Genomic DNA, 21,263 nt, shown 5'->3' with positions numbered 1-21,263 from the left:
CCTTCTGCAGTAATACATGAAGCTGGGTGTTTAGACCCCTCTGTCTGTACACACAGAAATGACTGATGGCATCCCGGCTGTCTGCTCACATAACCACCTGTGCTGCTGAAATGACACCAGTAAGATCAATCACAGGCCTCATAGAAAACCAAAGGGTACAAGAGGCAGGAGCAGTTTATCTGCACTGACAGTCTTTATATATATCATGCAGTATATTTAGATATTATGTATATAGTTTCAATTACCTGATTCAGGGTACATTTCTAAGAATATAATATGTATTTCCAATTTCCAAGACAAAGATGTTTTTATTAAGACTGCCATAATTCACAACTGACATCATGATCTCCAAACTGCAGCTGACAGTGTGTGAGCAGCAGGAGAGAGATCTCTACTCAGTACCACTGTAATGAGAGACACTCACCTGTGAGCCCAGCAATGAGAAGAAACAGGAGCATCAGAGGATCCATATGTGTGTGTGTGTCACTGAGCCCAGATCTGTGGAGACTGACCCTCACTTCCTCATCCTCTGTACTTTCACTATCTCTGTCGTTTCTATTCTCACACACAGCAGGCAGAGTGAAAGGGGAGTGGACACTTTAAACAGGAAGTGACAAAACCACACGGTTGAATGTTTAGCACCAAATACTTCAGCAAGTCATTCTATTATTATTACTATATGCAGCATAAAACTCATAATAAAATGCATCATAATTTTTCTTTATGCTGCTTGGACACTAAAAGATTTACTATGCACAAGGCATGTATATTTGCTTATGATGACAATAGAATTTGTAGTATTAAACAAGGGAGCCATGGTTTGAACAAAAGAGGCTTTGTGATGCACTTTGTGTGAGAGAATGGAAGGAAATAGCTGTGCAGACACACTCTGACATGGGATTAATGCCTACAGAAGGTCAGGATGACGATAATTATGGGATGTAGTATCTAAGGGGGTAACCCAGGTGATTACACAATCACCTACAAGAAATATTGAGTCATTTGAAGGGAACTTCGATTACATTTTCAGTAATGAACAAAGACCAGTTTATTAGTAATAGTAATAGACAAATTTTAACTAATTATTCTTCCACAGGGCGAAGCTGCAGTGATTTCACTGGGACTGGACACTACCTGAACTGGGTTTAGTGATATCAGGTCAGCTGCCTTCCGCCATCTCCTATTTCAATGTCCAGAGAAAGCGAGCAAAGCAGCTGTGCACTTTGGGGAGTCAATGGAAGAATTTGTGGAGAGTTTTGAGGCACCATGTCGCAGAGAAGTGATGTGTTGAGTGGCCTTCCATGGCTGAGTTCCAGGGAGCCGGACCTTCTGGGCAACAAGAGGGAGCAGTAAGGGCAGGTTGTCTGCGTCACTACAAGAAGCCCAGTAAGGTCTTCCTCTTCCTTGGGCTCCTCCAGTCACTATCGCTCCATGGATCAATTAGTGGACTGTTGACGATCCACTGAGGTACGTAGGCCAGTGGCTTGGGCCAAGGCAGGAGGCTGGGTGCTGGGACCAAAACAGATACCAAGGACTGGGGCTCTGACCCCATCACCACTGGGTCACCTGCAGGAGCAAAGGACACGAATCCCAACAGACGGGGTGTCACAGAGTCTGGGGATCATCCTGCTTAGGGAGTCATTCTGTCATGGCGTGGCAATGACAAGCTAACAAGCTTGGTGGTTACTACCGACAAGGCCTTGATTGTTGGTGATTTTAATATTCATATGGAAAATGAAAGTGATCCAGTAACAAAAGCATTTACTGCCATTCTTGACTCTGTCGGTGTACATCAGAATGTAACTGGGCCAACTCATGCCTGTAACCACACCCTAGACCTGATTCTTAGTCATGGTGTCCTGGTAGAACACATATCAATTATCCCTCAGAATCCTCTACTTTCAGATCATTACCTTTTAACATTTCAAATACAACATAACTCCCCTAAGGCCCCAGACCAGAGGTACGATACTAGACGTTCCATAGCCTCATTATCCGCTGCAACTTTTCTGGAACAGCTCCCACAGTCCTTTAACCTAACCTCTGAAGTGTCATGTGTAAATGAACTTGAACAGGTAACCGTGAACATGGTAGAATCATTTCGTACCACTCTTGATCATGTAGCACCACTCAAGAAAATAAAACATAGGGATAAGAAACCTGCCCCCTGGTACTCTAACCGTACACGTGAACTTAAACAAGCTTCACGAAAGCTAGAACGCAAATGGCGGTCAACAAAATTAGAAGTTTTTAGATTTGCCTGGAAAGAGAGCCTGTCTAAGTATAGACATGCACTAATGACTGCTAGGTCTATGTATCTCTCTAAACTAATAGAAAATAACAAAACCAATCCTAAATTCCTATTTGAAACTGTATCTAGGTTAACAAAGAATCGTTCAATGTTAAACTCACATGTCCCAGAAGCTCTTGGTAGTGATGCCTTTATTGCGTTTTTTAATAATAAAATAACCACGATTAGACATACCATCACGAGCACGCCCACGGTTGCACACAACCACCAATCCTCTGCTAGTGCTAGTGTTATTAGTACTAATGATAACATCTTTGAATGTTTCACTCCTGTAGTGCAGACAGAACTCCTTCAGTTAATTTCCTCTTGCAAACCCACTACTAGCCTTGATGACCCAATACCCACCAATCGACTTAAGGAAATTGCACCACTGATTAGCACTACATTGTTAAACTTGTTAAACTCATCTCTTAGTCTTGGATATGTTCCTAAATCTTTTAAAATGGCTGTTATTAGACCTATCCTAAAGAAACCAAATCTTGAACCTAGTGACTTAGGAAACTATAGACCCATCTCAAATCTTCCCTTCATTTCTAAAATTCTTGAGAAAGTTGTTGCTCACCAGCTGTCCTCCTTTCTTCAAGATAATAATGCTAACGAGCTATATCAGTCTGGTTTCAGACCCAATCATAGCACAGAAACGGCCTTAGTCAAAGTGATAAACGACTTGCTTATGGCTTCCGACCGTGGCTGTATATCGCTATTATTCTTACTGGATCTAACTGCAGCATTCGATACTGTAGACCATAATATTCTTTTGGACCGGTTGGAAACATTGATTGACATTAAAGGGATAGCACTACTGTGGTTTCGTTCGTATTTCACTGATCGTTACCAGTTTGTCCATGTAAAAAATGAGTCATTCATAGCCACTAAAGTAAGATATGGTGTCCCGCAGGGATCAGTGCTGGGCCCCCTACTGTTCAATCTATATATGCTACCGCTTGGTAACATAATTAGAAATTACAGTGTTAATTTTCATTGTTATGCTGATGATACACAATTGTATATATCTGTTAAACCTAGTGACGCATCCCAGCTCTCTTCTTTAGCCGACTGTCTGCTAGACATCCGTTGTTGGATGGCAAGGAATTTCCTCATGTTAAATACTGAAAAAACTGAGGTTCTTTTAATCGGTCCTAAGGAGGCCCGCAATAAGTTTGTAAACCCCAACCCTAGCGGCCTCCCTACTCAATTTAAAACAGTGGTCAGAAATCTTGGTGTCCTGGTAGACTCCGACCTCTGCTTCAGTGCTCACATAAATAGCATTACCAGTACGGCATTTTATCATCTACGGAACATAGCCAAGCTTCGGAAGTTGCTGTCCTTTCAAGATGCAGAAAAACTAATACATGCCTTTATAACTTCTAGATTGGACTACTGCAATGCCCTCCTTTCGGGTTGTCCATCTGGATCCCTACATAAACTTCAGTTAGTACAAAATGCAGCTGCCAGAGTTCTAACAAAAACTAAAAAATTTGATCACATTAGCCCTATCCTGTCTTAAGAACATAAGAACATAAGAACATAAGAAATATACAAACGAGAGGAGGCCATTCGGCCCATCGAGCTCGCTTGGGGAGAACTTAACTAATAGCTCAGAGTTGTTAAAATCTTATCTAGCTCTGATTTAAAGGAACCCAAGGATTCAGCTTGCACTACGTTATCAGGAAGACTATTCCATACTCTGACTACACGCTGTGTAAAGAAGTGTTTCCTTAAATCCAGTTTGAAATGTTCTCCCGCTAATTTCCACCTATGGCCACGAGTTCTTGTATTTGAACTAATGCTGAAGTAACTATTCGGTTGAACAGCATCCAAACCTGTTAGAATCTTATAGACCTGAATCATGTCCCCCCTCAGTCTCCTTTGCTTGAGGCTGAACAGATTTAGCTCAAATAACCTTTCCTCGTATGACATTCCTCTAAGACCAGGAATCATTCTTGTGGCCCTACGCTGCACCTTTTCTAAGGCCGCTATGTCCTTTTTAAGATATGGTGACCAAACCTGTACACAATATTCTAGGTGAGGTCTCACCAAGGAATTGTATAATCTTAGCATTACCTCCCTTGACTTAAACTCCACACACCTGGAGATATACCCCAACATCCTATTGGCCTTTTTTATTGCTTCCCCGCACTGGCGAGAATGAGACATGGAAGCATCTACATACACACCAAGGTCTTTCTCATAATCAGCTACCTTTATTTCAGTAGGTCCCATAAAATACCTGTACTTTATATTTCTGCTCCCTACATGGAGTACCTTACATTTGTCTATGTTAAATTTCATCTGCCAGGTGTCAGCCCAGTCACTAATTAAATTAAGATCCCGCTGTAGCTGCTGAGCCGCTAGTTCAGTATCTGCTACACCACCCACCTTGGTGTCATCTGCAAATTTCACCAGTTTACTGTATATATTGGTGTCTATATCATTTATGTAAATAAGGAACAAAAGTGGTCCTAAAATTGAACCCTGCGGTACCCCACTATGAACGCAGGCCCACTGTGACATCGAGCCTCTTATAACTACTCGCTGCTTCCTATCCGTTAACCAGTTATCAATCCAAGTCGCTACAGTTCCTAAAATACCTGTCGCTTTGAGTTTAAGTGAGAGCCTCTTGTGGGGAACAACATCAAAAGCCTTTTGGAAATCTAAATAGATGACATCATAGGCCTTCTTATCATCAACTTCCTGAGTAGCTTCCTCAAAAAACTCCAACAGATTTGTTAAACAGGATCTACCTCTCCTAAATCCATGCTGGCTATCCCTCAAAATGTTATTTGAGTCCAGGTAATCTACCATTTTCTCTTTGATTATAGCCTCCATAACTTTACCAGTTATACAAGTTAGACTGATTGGCCTATAGTTTGACAAATTACTTCTATCCCCTTTTTTGAAAATGGGCGTTATGTTGGCATGCTTCCAATCAGAAGGTACCACACCTTCAGATAAGGATTTTTGAAACAGTAATGTTAAGGGTTGGCAAATAATATCCCTCATCTCTTTTAACACTATAGGTAAGATGCCATCAGGGCCCTGTGATTTATTTATTTTGAGCTTAGCTAGGCTTTGCAAAACATCAGCTTCAGTTATATATATATTAGTTATAGACGATGTTGGATTAGTAATAAGAACTGGTAAGTTACTAGTGTCCTCAACAGTGAATACCCGTGCAAAACTATCATTGAACTCATTTACTATGTCAATGTCGTTTTCAATTATAAGACCCTTACTATCCTGCAGATTAGTGATTTCAGCTTTTAGAGCTCTTTTAGAGTTAAAATACTGGAAGAAACTTTTAACGTCATCCTTAGCCTCCAATGCGATCTTCCTTTCGACATTCCTTTTAGCTCGTCTAATGTCATTTTTTAACTCAGCCTGTAGATTTAGATACTCTTGCTTTATTATGTCATCATCAGTTATTTTCCATCTCTGGAACAAAGCCCTTTTCCTCCTTACTTTATACTTTATGTCCCTATTAAACCACCTAGGTTGCAATTTCCTTGATTTATTCTTGTTAGAAACAGGTATGAAGTCCTCTTGTACTTGCAATAATGTGCTTTTAAAAAATCCCCATGCCTCTTCAACAGTTTTGTTAATTAACTCCGTCCAGTTCACAGTTTCTAGTTTTAATCTCATACAATTGAAGTTAGCCTTCCTAACATTATATATTTTTGATTTGGACTTTGCTCTTCGGGCACTAAACTTAACCTCAAATTTAACCATGTTATGATCGCTACTGTCAAGTGGTTCTAAAACATCTAATTTACCAATCCTGTCCTGGTTATTAGACAAAACAAGATCAAGAATGGCATCTCCCCTGGTAGGGGTGTTAACAAACTGAGTAAAAAAACAATCCTGTACTAATCCCACCATGTCAAGTTCATTTTCAGAAGAGCCAGCAACAATGTCCCACTGCATCCCCGGTAGATTAAAATCACCCATAACTACCACATCATTTTTATTGCTCATAATCCTAATATCACTGTATAACAATCTGCTTTCCTCAACAGCTACATTGGGTGCTCTGTAACAAACACCGACAATTAGGCTATTTGAGTTTGTAGCATCTAATTTTACCCATATAGCTTCCGTACTTTTACTTATATCAGTAAGCTCCCTTGCCTGCAAGTTTTCCTTTACATATACTGCAACACCACCTCCCTTCTTACCTATACGGTCTTTACGGAACAATGTGTAACCATCCATATTATATTCTTGTCCATCCTTATCACTCAACCACGTTTCAGTTATTGCTATAATATCATAAGAGTCTGATGAGATAAGAGCCTCTAAATCATGAATTTTATTCCTAATACTCCTGGCGTTTAAATACAGACAACAAAGGGTAGGCCTATTACAGTGCCTACTTATAATATGATTTTTTGGGGCTTTCCGTTTCCCCCCAGTTACATACTTCCCTGCACTGGCTACCGGTCAAGTTTAGGATTGACTACAAATTATTACTATTGACTTACAAAACTCTGAATGGCCTTGCACCACAATATCTCAATGATCTTCTGGTCCCTTACAACCCTCCTCGCCTGCTTCGTTCACAAGGAGCAGGATATCTATTAGTTCCTGAAGTAGACAGGGCTACGGCAGGCTGCAGAGCATTCTCTTACAGAGCTCCGCAGCTGTGGAATGGTCTCCCGGCGGATGTGCGGGATTCAGGCACACTCTCGCTTTTCAAGTCTAGATTAAAAACGCACTTGTATAGCTTAGCGTATAGGAAACCTAGTTCTGGTTCCAGCTAGTCGCTCACTCCCAGTCAGACTAACAGTATGAGGTGAAGAGCTGGGTGGGGATCGGTGTCATTGGCTTTGGATAAACTGAGGCGTCAGTGCTGTCACTCTGGCTCTACACTAGAGTGCTGATGTTCAGGGAGTCCCCATGCCTGTGTTCCCGCCTGTCTCTCCCTATTTCTCATGCTGCTATACCCAGATCTGCCGGAGCCTAGACGAATATTGCACTCGATCGTTTTGCTTGCACTGCCTCTGGTTTCCTCAACTCTGGCTAATACACAATTATTCTTACTTCCTCCCTCACCCCTTCTGGGGTGTGCTCCATGGAGCACAATGTCGTTGAAGAGTTTATGCCTCTGCGGCCTGCAAGACAACTACCTCCACCTCCGGCACCTACCCTCCAACCTGCCTGCCCTTGGCTCAACACGATGCCTCGCCATCCACCCTGCGGCTGTGTGTCTATTAATCCTGCCATCGTGCATCAAGCACCACGTGCCTGCACCGGTCGGCCGCTGCATTGAGACATATATTTCAACCCCTGTATTAGCTTAGTCATTTCATCTTGTCTGTATTAGCTTAGTCATTTCATCTTGTTTGTTTGACTCATCTGCTGGCCCCTGGAGGATGGGCTCCCCCTTTGGGTCTGGTTCCTCCCAAGGTTTCTTCCTCTTAGGGAGTTTTTCCTTGCCACCATTGCCTTTGGCTTACTCAATGGGGGGTCCTTACGAGGCAGAAATGTAAAGATCATTGAGACATTGTGATAATGCGCTATATAAATAAAATTGAATTGAATTGAATGACAGAGACTGCAGAACTATTCAACTGCTCCAGTTACTTCTTTAATCTAATTTATGATATTTGTAAACATTCTTTAATAGACATTACCACCAAAATTCCTGTAGTAATTAACAGCTATTTTAGAGCAGAATTCACAAAGAAGCGAAACGGTGAGCTCAGCGTGTGTACAGACCCTAAACCACTGAATAAAGCACTGAAGAGGAACCATTTTCCTCTCCCTACCATTGATGACATCTTGCTAGATCTAAAGAAGCTTTTCAGTGTGTGACATCAGAAATGGCTGTTGGCATGTCAAGCTGGAGGAAAACTTCAGCTACCCGACCACTTTCTCGCCCCCTTGTGGCAGGTACAGGTGGCTGTGCATACCTATGGGCATCAGCACTGCTCCAGAGATTTTCCAAAGATGACTGAGCCCTGGAACGGCTTGGAGGGAGTTCATGTGATTACAGATGGCATTTCAATCACAGGTGAGGGAGACACAATGGAACTGGCAGAGAAAGATCGTGACAGAACACTGACGTAATTTATAGACAGATGTACTGAGGAAAACATCAAGCTAAATGTAAACTAAGACTGAGACAGACGCTGTTCCATTCATAGGATATTTACTGACAGTGGATGGACTTCAAATTGATCCAGAAAAAGGCAAAGCAATCCAGCAGATGCCCAAAGCAGGGGGGCAAAGACTCCTAAAAATGGTAAATTTCTTAGCCAAGTTTTGCAGCCACCGTTCAGACCAGTGTGAGCCTCTGCGACAATTGACCCATGAAGGCAGTTTGTGGGAGTGGACAGACATTCAGGATGCTGCATTCTCCAAAATCAGAGAGTCCATTGTGAATGCACCGGTACTGAAATATTATGATCCCAAGGAAGACTTGATTCTCCAGTGTGATGCTTCAGACACCAGTTTGGGTGCAGCTGTGATACAATGCAGGAAACCAGTGGCTTTTGGGAGCAGAGCACTCATGCAAACTGAGCAAGGATATGCTCAGATAGAAAAGGAGCCTCTAACAATAGATACTTCATTGATGCCTGTGGAAAGATTCTCTTTATCCTTCCCCCAAACTGCTCTCCTTAGGCAAAGGGGAACCTGGCTGTGAAGGGCAGCCACCCATGGCAGTGCCCAGGAAGCTGGGGGTTAAGGGCCTCATTTAAAGCAGCCACAGACATGCTGAGGTTGGGCTTGAACCAGTGACTTTCCAATCACAGCCACAGAGGCTTAACCCACTGAGCCACACACTGCCTCCAGTGCTTCCCTATTCTGTATGGCATGGAGAAGCTTCACCAGTGTACCTTCATTGCGTGCACATAAGAGGCTGCAATGCATACTGCTGCATCTACAGTGGTCTGACATGTAACCTGCTACCAACAGGAGCGACCCGATCATGCAGGTAGATTACAGTGGACCAGTGTCTAGGTTTGTAGGGAGAGGTAAGGATTGGAGAGTCGGACACAATGAATAGCAAGGGCCTCAGTTAACTTCAGATATCAATGTATTTCAAGATAATTTACTGAAAGAGACACAAAAATCACATTTAAATTTGACAGCAAGAAGTCTTTGGACAATCAGTTCAACTTTGTACAATAGCACCTCCGAAAAGTTTCTCTCTGTCTTTCTTGCTAGTTATTTCTCTTTACCCCCCAGTCAAGGAGGAATCAAATGCAGAAGCACATTGTACAGTAGGAGATGTAAGGTGCAACACACATTAAAAGCTGTTTTTGTGTGAACATTATAAAACAGATTAATACATATTAAGCAGTTTGAAACTTTACATTCAGACCTACATCAGTCAGAAAAAGCAGGCGATGACCAGCCCAACCAGCAGCTCCATCTCTGATTGTACAGAATCCCTTGTCAGGGTAACTTCTGAAGTCATGACTAAACTAATTTACAGCTTCACCAGTTATATTAAACTGATCATTGAGGAGGGAAATAAGTCAAGCCTCACAGTGAAGCCATAAAACATACGGGGGTTAAATGTATTACACTTTTTTCCAATCATTTTGACGCGTGTCTCAATACCATGTCCACTTTTTACCTTGTCCACTTAACACATGCACCATAAAATTGGACTATGTGAGCTAAACTATGTATGCTTTTGCATTGCTTTGACACAATATGCATTCAATCACCACTTCCCCCAAATTTCATGAATACTTCTCTCAGTCAGTGTTTGCCACCAGCAAAACTTTGTACAACTACAGCACTTTACAATGCTTGAAGCTGGAAAGCTGAATGAAAACACATACCTGCCTATAATTTCAGCTAAGCACCTATCTAGTAATTTGTGAGGTTAGTGCCAATTTGCCATATGTGCAAATCTTTGGATTGGCATTTTCCATTGCCATTTTTCTTTAGCTAGTGAAAAATGGATGCAGTAAGAGGCAGAGGAAGAGCAAGAAGACACAAACGGAGAGGAAGAGGAAGAATCTTGGCTACTGATGAAATCAGAGCCACAGTATTTGACCATGTTGGAAATCATGGTCTGTCCCTGAGGAAAGTGGGTCTAAGAGTTCCACTCCACCTGCCTAGATCCACAGAGGCATCAATTGTCAGGATTTTCAGGCAAAGCAACAGGTACTATACACTATGTAGAGCATTCTGACTGAAGGCATTTGATTGGTGTATATATTACTGTAGTGGTGTGATTTGAGGGAAGTCTCCAGGAAAAAACTGATGCATCGATGCACGTTTGTCTTTACTGTAACCCACTACTGTAGGATTTAGCATTTACCTCCCACAGGAGGGAGAGGAAGAATTTACTGGTATCTGTGATTGTGTGGGACAATGTGGCCTTTCATCATTCCCGCCAAGTCACAGAGTGGTTTATAGCCCATCCCTGGATGATGTCATTATTCTTGCCACCATACTCTCCATTCCTCAACCCGACTGAAGGATTTTTTTCTGCATGGGGATGGAAGGTATATGACCATCGCCCACATGATCAGATGTCGCTTTTAGATGCAATGGCTGCTGGGTGTGTGGACATCCATGTGGAGGACATCCAGAGCTGGATAAGACACTCAAAGAGATTTTTTCCTTGGTGTATTGCAAGAGAAAATATTCAGTGTGATGTCGATGAAAATTTATGGCCAAATGCAAGGGACCAAATGGATTAGTCCAGGACAACAGTATACTTAACTGTATACAGTCAAACTTTGCTATTTGGCTATGTTTGTTTTGTTTTTTTCTGTATTGAATGTAATGTACTTTCAGTAGGTGGCTGTAATGTATTTTTCTTTTCCAGTGTATTGCGCAGCTGAATTTATTTACTGTATTATTTGTTTGTATTACAATGTTTACTGTAAGAAATGGCATACGTTTTTCTTTTACTTTGCAATAAACGTGTGAAAATATAGGATACAACAACACATCATATATATGCATTTTGCAGCGCTTCAAGTTGTTTGTGTTTTTTCATGCATTGTTCTTTGTGTGACAAAGTCATCTTGTGAGAGAGTGCGTGTGCTATAGGTTTGGCAGCGTGTGTCACTTTTGGGTGAAGTGTGAAGTGTTCTGGTGGTTTTAGTGCATATTGCACCGAAAGTTAACTGATATGCTCAGGTGCATGTTTGTAAAGTTCACAGTGTGAAGTGTTTTGAAAAAGTGGACATGGTATTGAGACAAGTGTGAAAATGATTGGAAAACACTATAATATTGACTTATGTAGTTGAATTTTGTTTATCCACTAGAGGGCAGTCACACACTGGAGATTCCCTAATTAAGATGATAAGATAAGATAAGATAAGATAAGATACTCCTTTATTAGTCCCACAAGTGGGAAATTTGCATTGTCACGGGAGAAAGTGGACAGTACAAGAATATCCATCCGCTTATCCGAGGTCGGGTCGCGGGGGCAGCAGTCTCAGCAGGGAAACCCAGACTTCCCTCTCCCCGGCCACTTCATCCAGATCCTCTGGGGGAATCCCGAGGCGTTCCCAGGCCAGCCGAGAGACATAGTCCCTCCAGCATGTCCTGGGTCTTCCCCGGGGCCTCCTCCCAGTGGGACATGCCCGGAACACCTCCAGGGAGGCGTCCAGGAGGCATCCTGACCAGATGGCTCCTCTCGATGCGGAGGAGTAGCGACTCTACTCTGAGTCTCTCCCGAATGACCGAGCTCCTCACCCTATCTCTAAGGGAGAGCTCAGCCACCCTGCGGAGGAAACTCATTTTGGCCGCTTGCACTCGCGATCTCGTTCTTTCGGTCACTACCCACAGCTCGTGACCATAGGTGAGGGTAGGAACGTAGATCGACTGGTAAATCGAGAGCTTCGCCTTTTGGCTCAGCTCCTTCTTTACCTTGACAGACCGATGCAGCGCCCGCATCACTGTGGACACCGCACCGATCCGCCTGTAGATCTCCCGCTCCATCGTCCCCCCACTCGTGAACAAGACCCCGAGATACTTAAACTCCTCCACTTGGGGAAGGACCCCATCCCCGACCCAGAGAGAGCATTCTACCCTTTTCCGGCTGAGGACCATGGTCTCGGATTTGGAGGTGCTGATTCTCATCCCAACCGCTTCACACTTGGCTGCGAACTGTCGCAGCGAGAGCTGAAGGTCACGGTCCGATGAGGCCAACAGGACCTCATCATCTGCAAAAGGCAGAGACCTAATCCTGAGGTCACCAAGCCGGACACCCTCAACGCCCTGGCTGGGTGTGATACAGTAACTCAGGCCCCTACTTTCCCTCAGCTCTCTGCCTTTCAGTCAGCCATTCGCTGTGCTCATAGGCTGTACGGCCGTCAGAAAACTCTTCACGTCCCCCTCCTATTATCATGCACTTTGACTTTTCTGACTTTTTGTAGGAGAATCTCTTTTTTTACCAATATTTTAGTGCTAAAACAGCTGCAGATAGGAAAGCGATGAATGCCCCGATCAGGGCATTGAAGGAGTTGAGGCTTACACAAGTTTTATATGATACTCCTGAGGATGTGAATATTACCATGGATGACTTCCAGTATCTTGGAACTCTCCCTATTTAACGCCATTGAACTGCACCGAGTTCGCCGGCCAATTCCTGCAGGTCACCATGATCGCTATGGCTGCTGTGCAATGTGCTTCCCTGTAGCAGCTCTGATTGCTTTGTTTGCCCATCCAGGAGTTGCTGTCTCCACCCCAGTTATTAATCACAAAATTGCATGACTGTTACATTGTTGCTGTTGTTTAATTAAATGTCCAACCTGCCCCTCAAATTTTCACTCTCGATTCTGGGGCTGATGCTCACCACAGGTTCTGCTGTATCCTGTCTGAGTTGGGGGAAGTAAGATCTGTTTGGCTGCTGCTTATGCCCCCACCCCCACAAAGCTCATTCTTCCTGGACCTATCTAGCCATATCCTTAAACTCCATGATTATGAGCTCATTACAGGAACAGATGCCAAAGTTGTCCATGACCCAGTCCTGGATAAATCCGCTTCTCTCTTAGGTAGTCAGGTATCCCCTCTAGTCACTCAAATACTTTATTATTTGCAACAACAAACTGCAGGTGTTGCTAAGTTGGAGTCTTGATTGGGTTTTTTTGAAGATCCAGAAGAACCACATGATTTGAATTCTCTCCTTGTCGAAGGAGATGGTGAGCCAACCACTGAGAACCACTTCTTAAGAAGAAGTGCTCTTACCACGACCCCGGTCTGGTAGGACAGAAGATGCACCCAGACTGTTCTGAAAAAAAAAAAGATCTCTTGTTTAAAAGGAAAATTTGACCATTTCAGACAAGGACTAATTGATTGAATGTATTGGTGTTTCATCTGTTCACATTTTATTTTACAATGCAGGTTTAAAATAGTTAATCTAAATCACATATTACCCACTTTAATCCTTTCTATACCCACCTCTGTAGACTTCACAGAGCATCACTGCCAACAAAATAAGAGGGTTACAGTTAAAGTAGGTGAAAAAATTGAATGTAAAATTTGACAATCCAGGTTTTCAGCACCATGGACAGCAGCCTACTGTTGCTTAAAGGGCATTATTTTGCTCACTTTCAGTTTATAATATTATATTTATGATCTACTAGAATAGAGTATGCATGCTTCAGTGTTCGAAAAGAACATATTGTTTTCTCATGATGCACATCTCTATTCACCCTCTGTCTAATCCCTCCCCCAACGAGTCCATTGTGGTTTGATTGGTCGGTTTACACTTCATTCCCCAGTTTTTCAGTCTGCAGACAGATCCTTGCAGGTAGACAGACAATTGGTGTTAGTTTTGCGGTTTGTGAATTTATTTACAGTAATAGTGGTCATATGCTAATTATATTAACAGGATTAATAAGCCTGTATATTTAATCAGAATTCCCTAAGACCCGTGCTTTGTATTGGCCCCTCCCATTTTGACAACAACAAACTACATGTCACTGCAGGGCTTTAGAGAATAACTACTCCAATAATTGCGTAGTGATATTCATGAAGAACATGTCATCGACTACGCCCACTAATCACGGCAGCCTTAATACATATATCAATAAAAGTTTTAATACGTATTGTCTCTGTTTACGTGATAACGAAGACCTAAATATATATTTGTTTTAAATATGTGACTCATGTTAGAGAAAATATAAGTAAACCATGAGGACAGAAAAGTCACTGAATAACAGGAATGACCGACATATAGTGCCAAACAGACAAGGTGCAAAGACTGTACACATAGTACAAACAAAGTAAACGTAGTGCACTATGTATGGTGAGTTGTAAATTTGTTTGCACTTTGCAGCTTACCTTGCGTTGACTCTTTGTAGTACGGTCCCCACGACGGTAGTGAAAATATAAGGGGCTGGTTATCAGGGGGCATGGATTTTGTGGCAGTTTCTACATTGGCGTTGCTGGTGGAGGGAGCTGCATTTGTGGTTTGTATTCTGCAATGGCTTGAATGTCCTGTGTATTAAGGCAAACTCGTGGGCGATTACATCGTCCACACAGCATAGAATTAATAAGAGTTGTTCACTGTCCTCCTGTTACTGTAAAATTCTGGGAAGTTGTGATTGTTCAACTCCACTGTGCACAGTTAGGAGCAACTCCAACTCCACCTAGCAGACATACGTACGAGGTGATTGAGGTATGGAATGATTCTGTCCCTGTATGGACTAATCATCCCCAAATTCTATTGCGTCCATGATTCACCCATATCATTGTGCTAAGGTTGAGCAGCACAACATGTTTTTCCAAGCCTCAGATCACAAGACCAGCAGATAGTGAGGATAGCTGAGAAGATCATTAGAGTCTCTCTCCCATCCATCATGCACATTCACATCACACATTCCATCCGCAAAGCCACCAACATTGTGGATGACCCCACCCACCCCTCACATTATCTTTTCACCCTCCTAGCATCTGGAAAAGCATTCAGGCCTTCACACCCAGACTCAGAAACATGGCGTCAGACTACTGAACTCTCAGGAACTGATCTGATACCACACACACAACACACACACACACACACACACACACACACACACACACACACACACACACACACACACACACACACATAGGGTTATAATTATATCTTCGTGGGGACTCTCCATTCATTTCTATGAGGAAAACTGTAATCCAACATGACAACCTTAACCCCTACCCAGCCCTAACGTTAACCATAAGTAACCAAACCAAATACAAGACTTCTGGCATCTTTAGTTTTTTATTAGTATTGACAGATCTTTGTGGGGACCTGAAAAACACCCCCAAAGCATCAAAATAACAGGTTTTTATCACATTGCGGGGGACATTTGGTCCCCACCATGTAATATAAACCTAATCCACACACACAAACAGACACACACACACGTGTGCGCGCACATACACACACAGATTAGGTATCTGAGTCTTTGTGGGGATTCTCCATTCATTTGTATGGGCATAACCCCAATCCTAATTATGGCAACCTTAATCCAAAATCCCTGCAGTAGTAAGCAAGAAGTAACAGTAAGTAACCAAACAAAATACAAGACTTTTGGAATTATTATTCCTTTGATTGCATTAACAGAATTTTATAAAACTGAGTCAGTTTTTTCTTTTGGGGACCAAAAACATGTCCCTACAAAGTCAAAATAACATGTTTTTATAACACTGTGGGGACATTTGGTCCCCACAACATAATATATACATGACCACCCACCCAAACACACATAGACACAAACATACACAGACTGGCTTACGTATATCCTCTATAGATTCCTGAATGAAATATCTGCAAAGCAGTTATGGCATGGCGTTAGGTTTGAACATGCAGTTTTTAAGGACACTGCACTAATTTTAAACGAAACACTGCACTAATTCTAAAATGATTTTATATGAACGTTATTTAACATAAAATAAAATAGAAATCAAACCAAAATTTAGTCTATCAAAAAACTTGTATATTACATATCTTCGAAATTAAAAATACCAGGATACAGAATTTGAATAACAAGAACTATAGTCTTCTTTCTCAAAAGCGTGAACAGCTATCTGAAGACCTACTAGTTCCTGAATTGTAGATGTTGCCTATGAAATTCGCTGAGAGTTGACGTCGCCCTACCAACGTCGCTAAAATGCTAATTGCGTCAACAAGCTATGGAAATACAGCGGTGGTACACCCCCAATACAGCGGTATTACGCATTACCGTAATGCTGCCTAGCAAAAACATAATGTCATAAAAAAAATTACAGACAGACATTATAGACAGAGCTGCGTGGTTTCCTATTGACAAGTAGATACATGATTCGGGGGCTTGAAAGGCGGCTAGATATCCAATCACGCCCAGCTACAGTATGCACAAACTAAAGATACTACTCCTGATTGGACCAGCTACAAATTCGTCCCTCCCTGACAATAAATTCTTTGTTTTCATTCGTTGAAAATAATGACAATACATATCTTCATACTTTTCGACCAATTAAAAATCTCGGTGGTTTCAATAGTTCTAACAAAATAATTGCAGGTTGAACAAAAACTTTCTGACAGAGAGATGGCGCAGAGGTGAGCAGCATCTCTTCGTATGTTTCTTGCTATTTCTTCAGATTATGTTTTGTTAGCATACTTAATTATATATTTATTTTTATGTTCTGATTGTCACGTTCGGCAACGGAGGCGAGCCGGGAAGCAGGCGACAGCAGCCAGGAAGTCAGGTAACGGGGTTTAATTGGCAAATGACAAGCACGCAGAGACATCCACGGACAATACAATGCCGAATCTGGCATACATGGGGAGACGCGGTCTAATATACACAGGACTAATCAAATGAAACAGGACACAGATGATCACAAACAGGAATGAACACAAGGTAATGAGGGGGCGTGGCACACATCGGGATCGGACGGAGCGGATCGTGACACTGATATAGTACATGCAAATTTTGCGGCACAATTGAAATATATTTATAATTAGTTGTTTAAACTGTAGATGCTGTGGCCATTATTCTAAATATGGTTGTTTATATTTAAATGGTAAGAGAAAATATTTGTGTTAAACTTAAAAACAATAAGACAATAACAATAAGACAATATATAAGTTCTCCTAGTGGTGTCCCGTCTTGCCCCCAGAGTGCCCTGTGCTGGTGTTGCCCCTGCCTACCCTGGTCTGTCTCGTCCCCTAATGGTGTTCGGTCTCTGCGCCCTTGTCCCGCAGCAGTGCCCATCTGGTGTCTTGCCCTGCCCTCTTCCACTGTGTCTCCCATCTTAGTGTACGTATAGCCTGCTGTCTTCCCCGCTGTCCCATCTGCTCCCTCACATGCCCTGTAAAAAGTGTCCTTCAGTCCTGCGATCCTCAGTCCAGTCATTGATGTTGCTGCCTGCATGTGCTCCCCAGTGTGTCCTGTGTCTAGTGTTCTTGCCTGATCCTCCCTACCCTGTTTGGACCCCTTGTGGTCTGTTTCCTTCGCCCTTCCTGTAGTGTAGTTTTCTTTAATAAAGCCCCTTTTGGTTTTCCTCCATCCCTGTCTTCGCCTCTGTCCTTGCCCTCGACGTGACACCATTACAGTGTGACCAGGTAAATGCTGCTAGCTGGACACCACACTACTGTAAATGCTACTGAAGGCTTACCTCAGTTTATCATTATTCCCTTCGTCTTGAAAGAGAACAGCAGCAAAAAGTGGGAAAATGATTTAAAAAATAAAGAACACTGTTCTGTTAGTAAGCTAATTCTTAAGGTAAAGTCATTTTAAATAATTAGAATAACTGATACTTTATTAATACCTGTGGAGAAATTGTCTTTACGCCTCCCTCAACTTGCTCTTTATAGAGTAATGTCTCCTAAGTAGACATTAGTTTTAAATGGCTTCAGTACAAAGGAGACCATCCCTCTGGATTGTACCAAAGTCTACTCTGCAGTACGCCACTTTTTAAAACCCTCCGTTTAACCCATATATCATAGAAAAACTGACATTAATACCAGTGGCTATAGGTATATTTGGTGCTTTCAGATGTCTGTGAATTCTTTTAATGTTTTCCCGGTGTCTGTAGAAATCGCTGAAGTGCTTCATGTCATACCTTTCAATGTGAATGAACCGAGTCATTATGCCTTGGTGAGAGCTGGCTAGGTATATGTTATACTCCACTAGGCCCACTTTTCTTCATAACTGTCATTCAGCAATATTCATTTCTTTCCTTATATTTAATGCCTCTGCTGTGCTGGGAGTCAGCTTCCATTGGGATCCATGCTCTGGATCAATATTCCGTTAACCTGAACTGTTCAACAGACTGCAGACCACATTCTGCAATTTCATCTGTCTGACCACTAACAGGAAGTATAAAAGACAAGCACACCCTCAGAATGGATTCATATGTGGCCTTCCCAGTATGCACCTCTGTCAGCAGGTCAATGACAGATCTAAACCAATTTTGCCTGAGCTACGGAGCCCCTGCATCTCTGGACAGACCTAATCCATCTCTGGTCCAGTTGACACCCATAGGCACTGCTCAGGCTGAAGTTGACAGCCGCAGGCAGAATCCGTTGTGCGTGTTTCTCCTGACCGTTTGACCCCAGATGCCCCCCAGGGAGTACTATGTGGTCCTACCTTTTCACCACCAGAGTTGCCCTCAGTTGAGAACTGATCTCCATGATGTCTCACTAAACTTGAGGCCTGATTGGTGGAATCCCAGCTGGTAGGACGAACGCTGAGGAGGGACGTACATAAGTTATTGTGTTGCTATAGAAGAGGAAAGATCTTAGTTTTGCTATCTGTTGTTGCATGGCTTGGATACAAACAATACTGATTAGCAGGGATTAAAATAGGAATAGGAGACATTTAAGATCTACCCTGAAGGTTTTTCAAACCAGTCATTTAGATCAGGAAATTCATATACATAATAGCCAGCTGAAACTTTATAAAACTTCTGTCAGAACAAATAAATACATTTTTAATCTGAAAAATAATAAATAAAAATGGGAGGATGGTGCTAAAGGGGTCTAGTTTCAATCTTCCAGCCTGTCAGCTTAACATTTATAGAAAGTGCCAGACAGTAAATCACCTTTGCCAAGTGAATGAAAGAAGCTTGACCTCGTTGGATGATGGACTAAGAGCAGTGCTAAACACCGCTCACGCCCTGACTCCCCCCACCTGTCCCAAAGCAGGATGCATGGGGAAGTGCGGGGAAGCATTGGTGAATGCTGGTGAAGGTGCCGCTATTGCAACTTCAGACAAAGGCACCAGGACTTCGAGCCTCAGTGCCGAGTCTCTGAGAGCTCATCAAAACACTGACGGGCCAAGCAGCCCAGCAAATGGAATGTTGTCTTTCCCAGGAATGGATGCCAGAGGGCTCCAAAAATCTGCTGTGAGCCATAGACTGTGAGTGTCTGTGCCTTTGTTTGTGTACAGAGTGAAGGTGCCACTCACAGCCGGTTTTCCCACCATGCTGCTGGGATGGAGAGCTGCTCATGCGGAGACTGCTGGTCCAGCAGAAACCTGTGGCACGCCAGCAACACTGAATATGGTGTTGGGTCCAGCACTGGCGATGCATTGTTTGACCCTGTCGACCCTGTGTTTCACTCTCCCAGAACACCCTAAGGCGTGATGGTAATGGAGCCCCTGTGCCAGAAATTGAGGGCTGATTCTATGCATGAGTCGTCTGCATGCAGTCCCAGCATGCTCTGGGCTGGAGACACGTGTGGAGCCGCTGAGCTGCAGTGTGCTTGGGTAACACTGCCTTCAGTGACTCACAGAGCCGTGCTGTGTTGCTTTGGAAGGCTTCTCTTCTTCCACACAGGAACTCACAATAGCAGAGCCCGAAATGACAGCCCTCCACAGGAACACACAGTGCTGTGTGCATATCCCTGGTGGGTGTGCACATCAATCTCACTGATTATACCCAGTGACTGACTGCTCCTGTTCTGTCCAAAACACGCCTCTTGGGTCTCATGTTCTCAGCATTCCCTGGAAGAGCGGTCCCCTGGCTGAGTGCTGTAGAGGGAGTCTGTGATCTGGCTAGGATCTACGTCCATGTGGACAGATGTATCGTAGACAACCAGAGTTCCTCCCTGGCTGTTCTCTCATTATCCAGGTAAATATTTCATTATCCAGGTAAAATTATCGAACCCTTTCAAAACTGTTTTGCTCCTTAAGCAAATTAATTGAGTTGATTTTGTTGAAAAAGGAGGAAATTAATTCATTTAGGCAGACTCTCAAACATGCCTGTCGGTATGTCGAGCCCACACTCACTGAACACCAGGGGGCAGTGCCCACACCCACAATGGCACCTGGGATTTTTTTGCCACATGTACTGATGATAGTGTCACATGAAGAGCATGGTTGATCGATCTCTGATGAGATGATGAGTGTTCACTGGTCCAGTACGTTTCCTCGCATACCGACTTCCCCAGAATATATGGTTCTGATGTGTTTTGGGTCACCGATGCCCTCAGTTTGGTGCTGATAGATGAAGGTTTGGGTCCGTTAGGTAGCTAGTGCCACGGCGCACACCTGTGGCTGAGCGTGCCGGCTCTTGTAGGCCTGGCAGTGGGCCCATCCAGATCGGGCTCCCGGCTGTTCCAGCTTGTGAGGAGGACAAGCAAACCCTGGGCCCACTGGCCCTCAGGAGCCTGTCAGAGCGCATGTTAAATTAGCCATTTGTTTTTGCTCACAGGGAGGTCTGCACACAACACTGATGTGGAACGAGGCCTGGCCTGCCTGTGGTTCAGCAAGGACCCACTCCATGCATACTAGCTGTAACAGGTCTTTTACCGTCACACACGCTGCCGGCGGGCAGGACAGCAGGACACAGAGAACGGCTGTCAGAGGCCCCACATCACTCAGATCTCCCTCATACAGAAGGCCGAGTGCGAGTGGCCCCCGCCACCCTCGCCGGGCCCAGCCCAGCCTGGCTGAGCTGCAGTAAGAGCGGAGTGCTTGGAGGCCATAGATCCCAACTGGAGCACAGAGATCCTGTTTGAAGAGTGGATCCCCTCAATATCTCTGTGTCACTGTTAATTTAA

This window comes from Paramormyrops kingsleyae, unplaced genomic scaffold (genome assembly GCF_048594095.1).
Source record: "Paramormyrops kingsleyae isolate MSU_618 unplaced genomic scaffold, PKINGS_0.4 ups28, whole genome shotgun sequence".
NCBI classification, from domain to species: Eukaryota; Metazoa; Chordata; class Actinopteri; order Osteoglossiformes; family Mormyridae; genus Paramormyrops; species Paramormyrops kingsleyae.
This window is presented reverse-complemented; position numbering follows the sequence as displayed.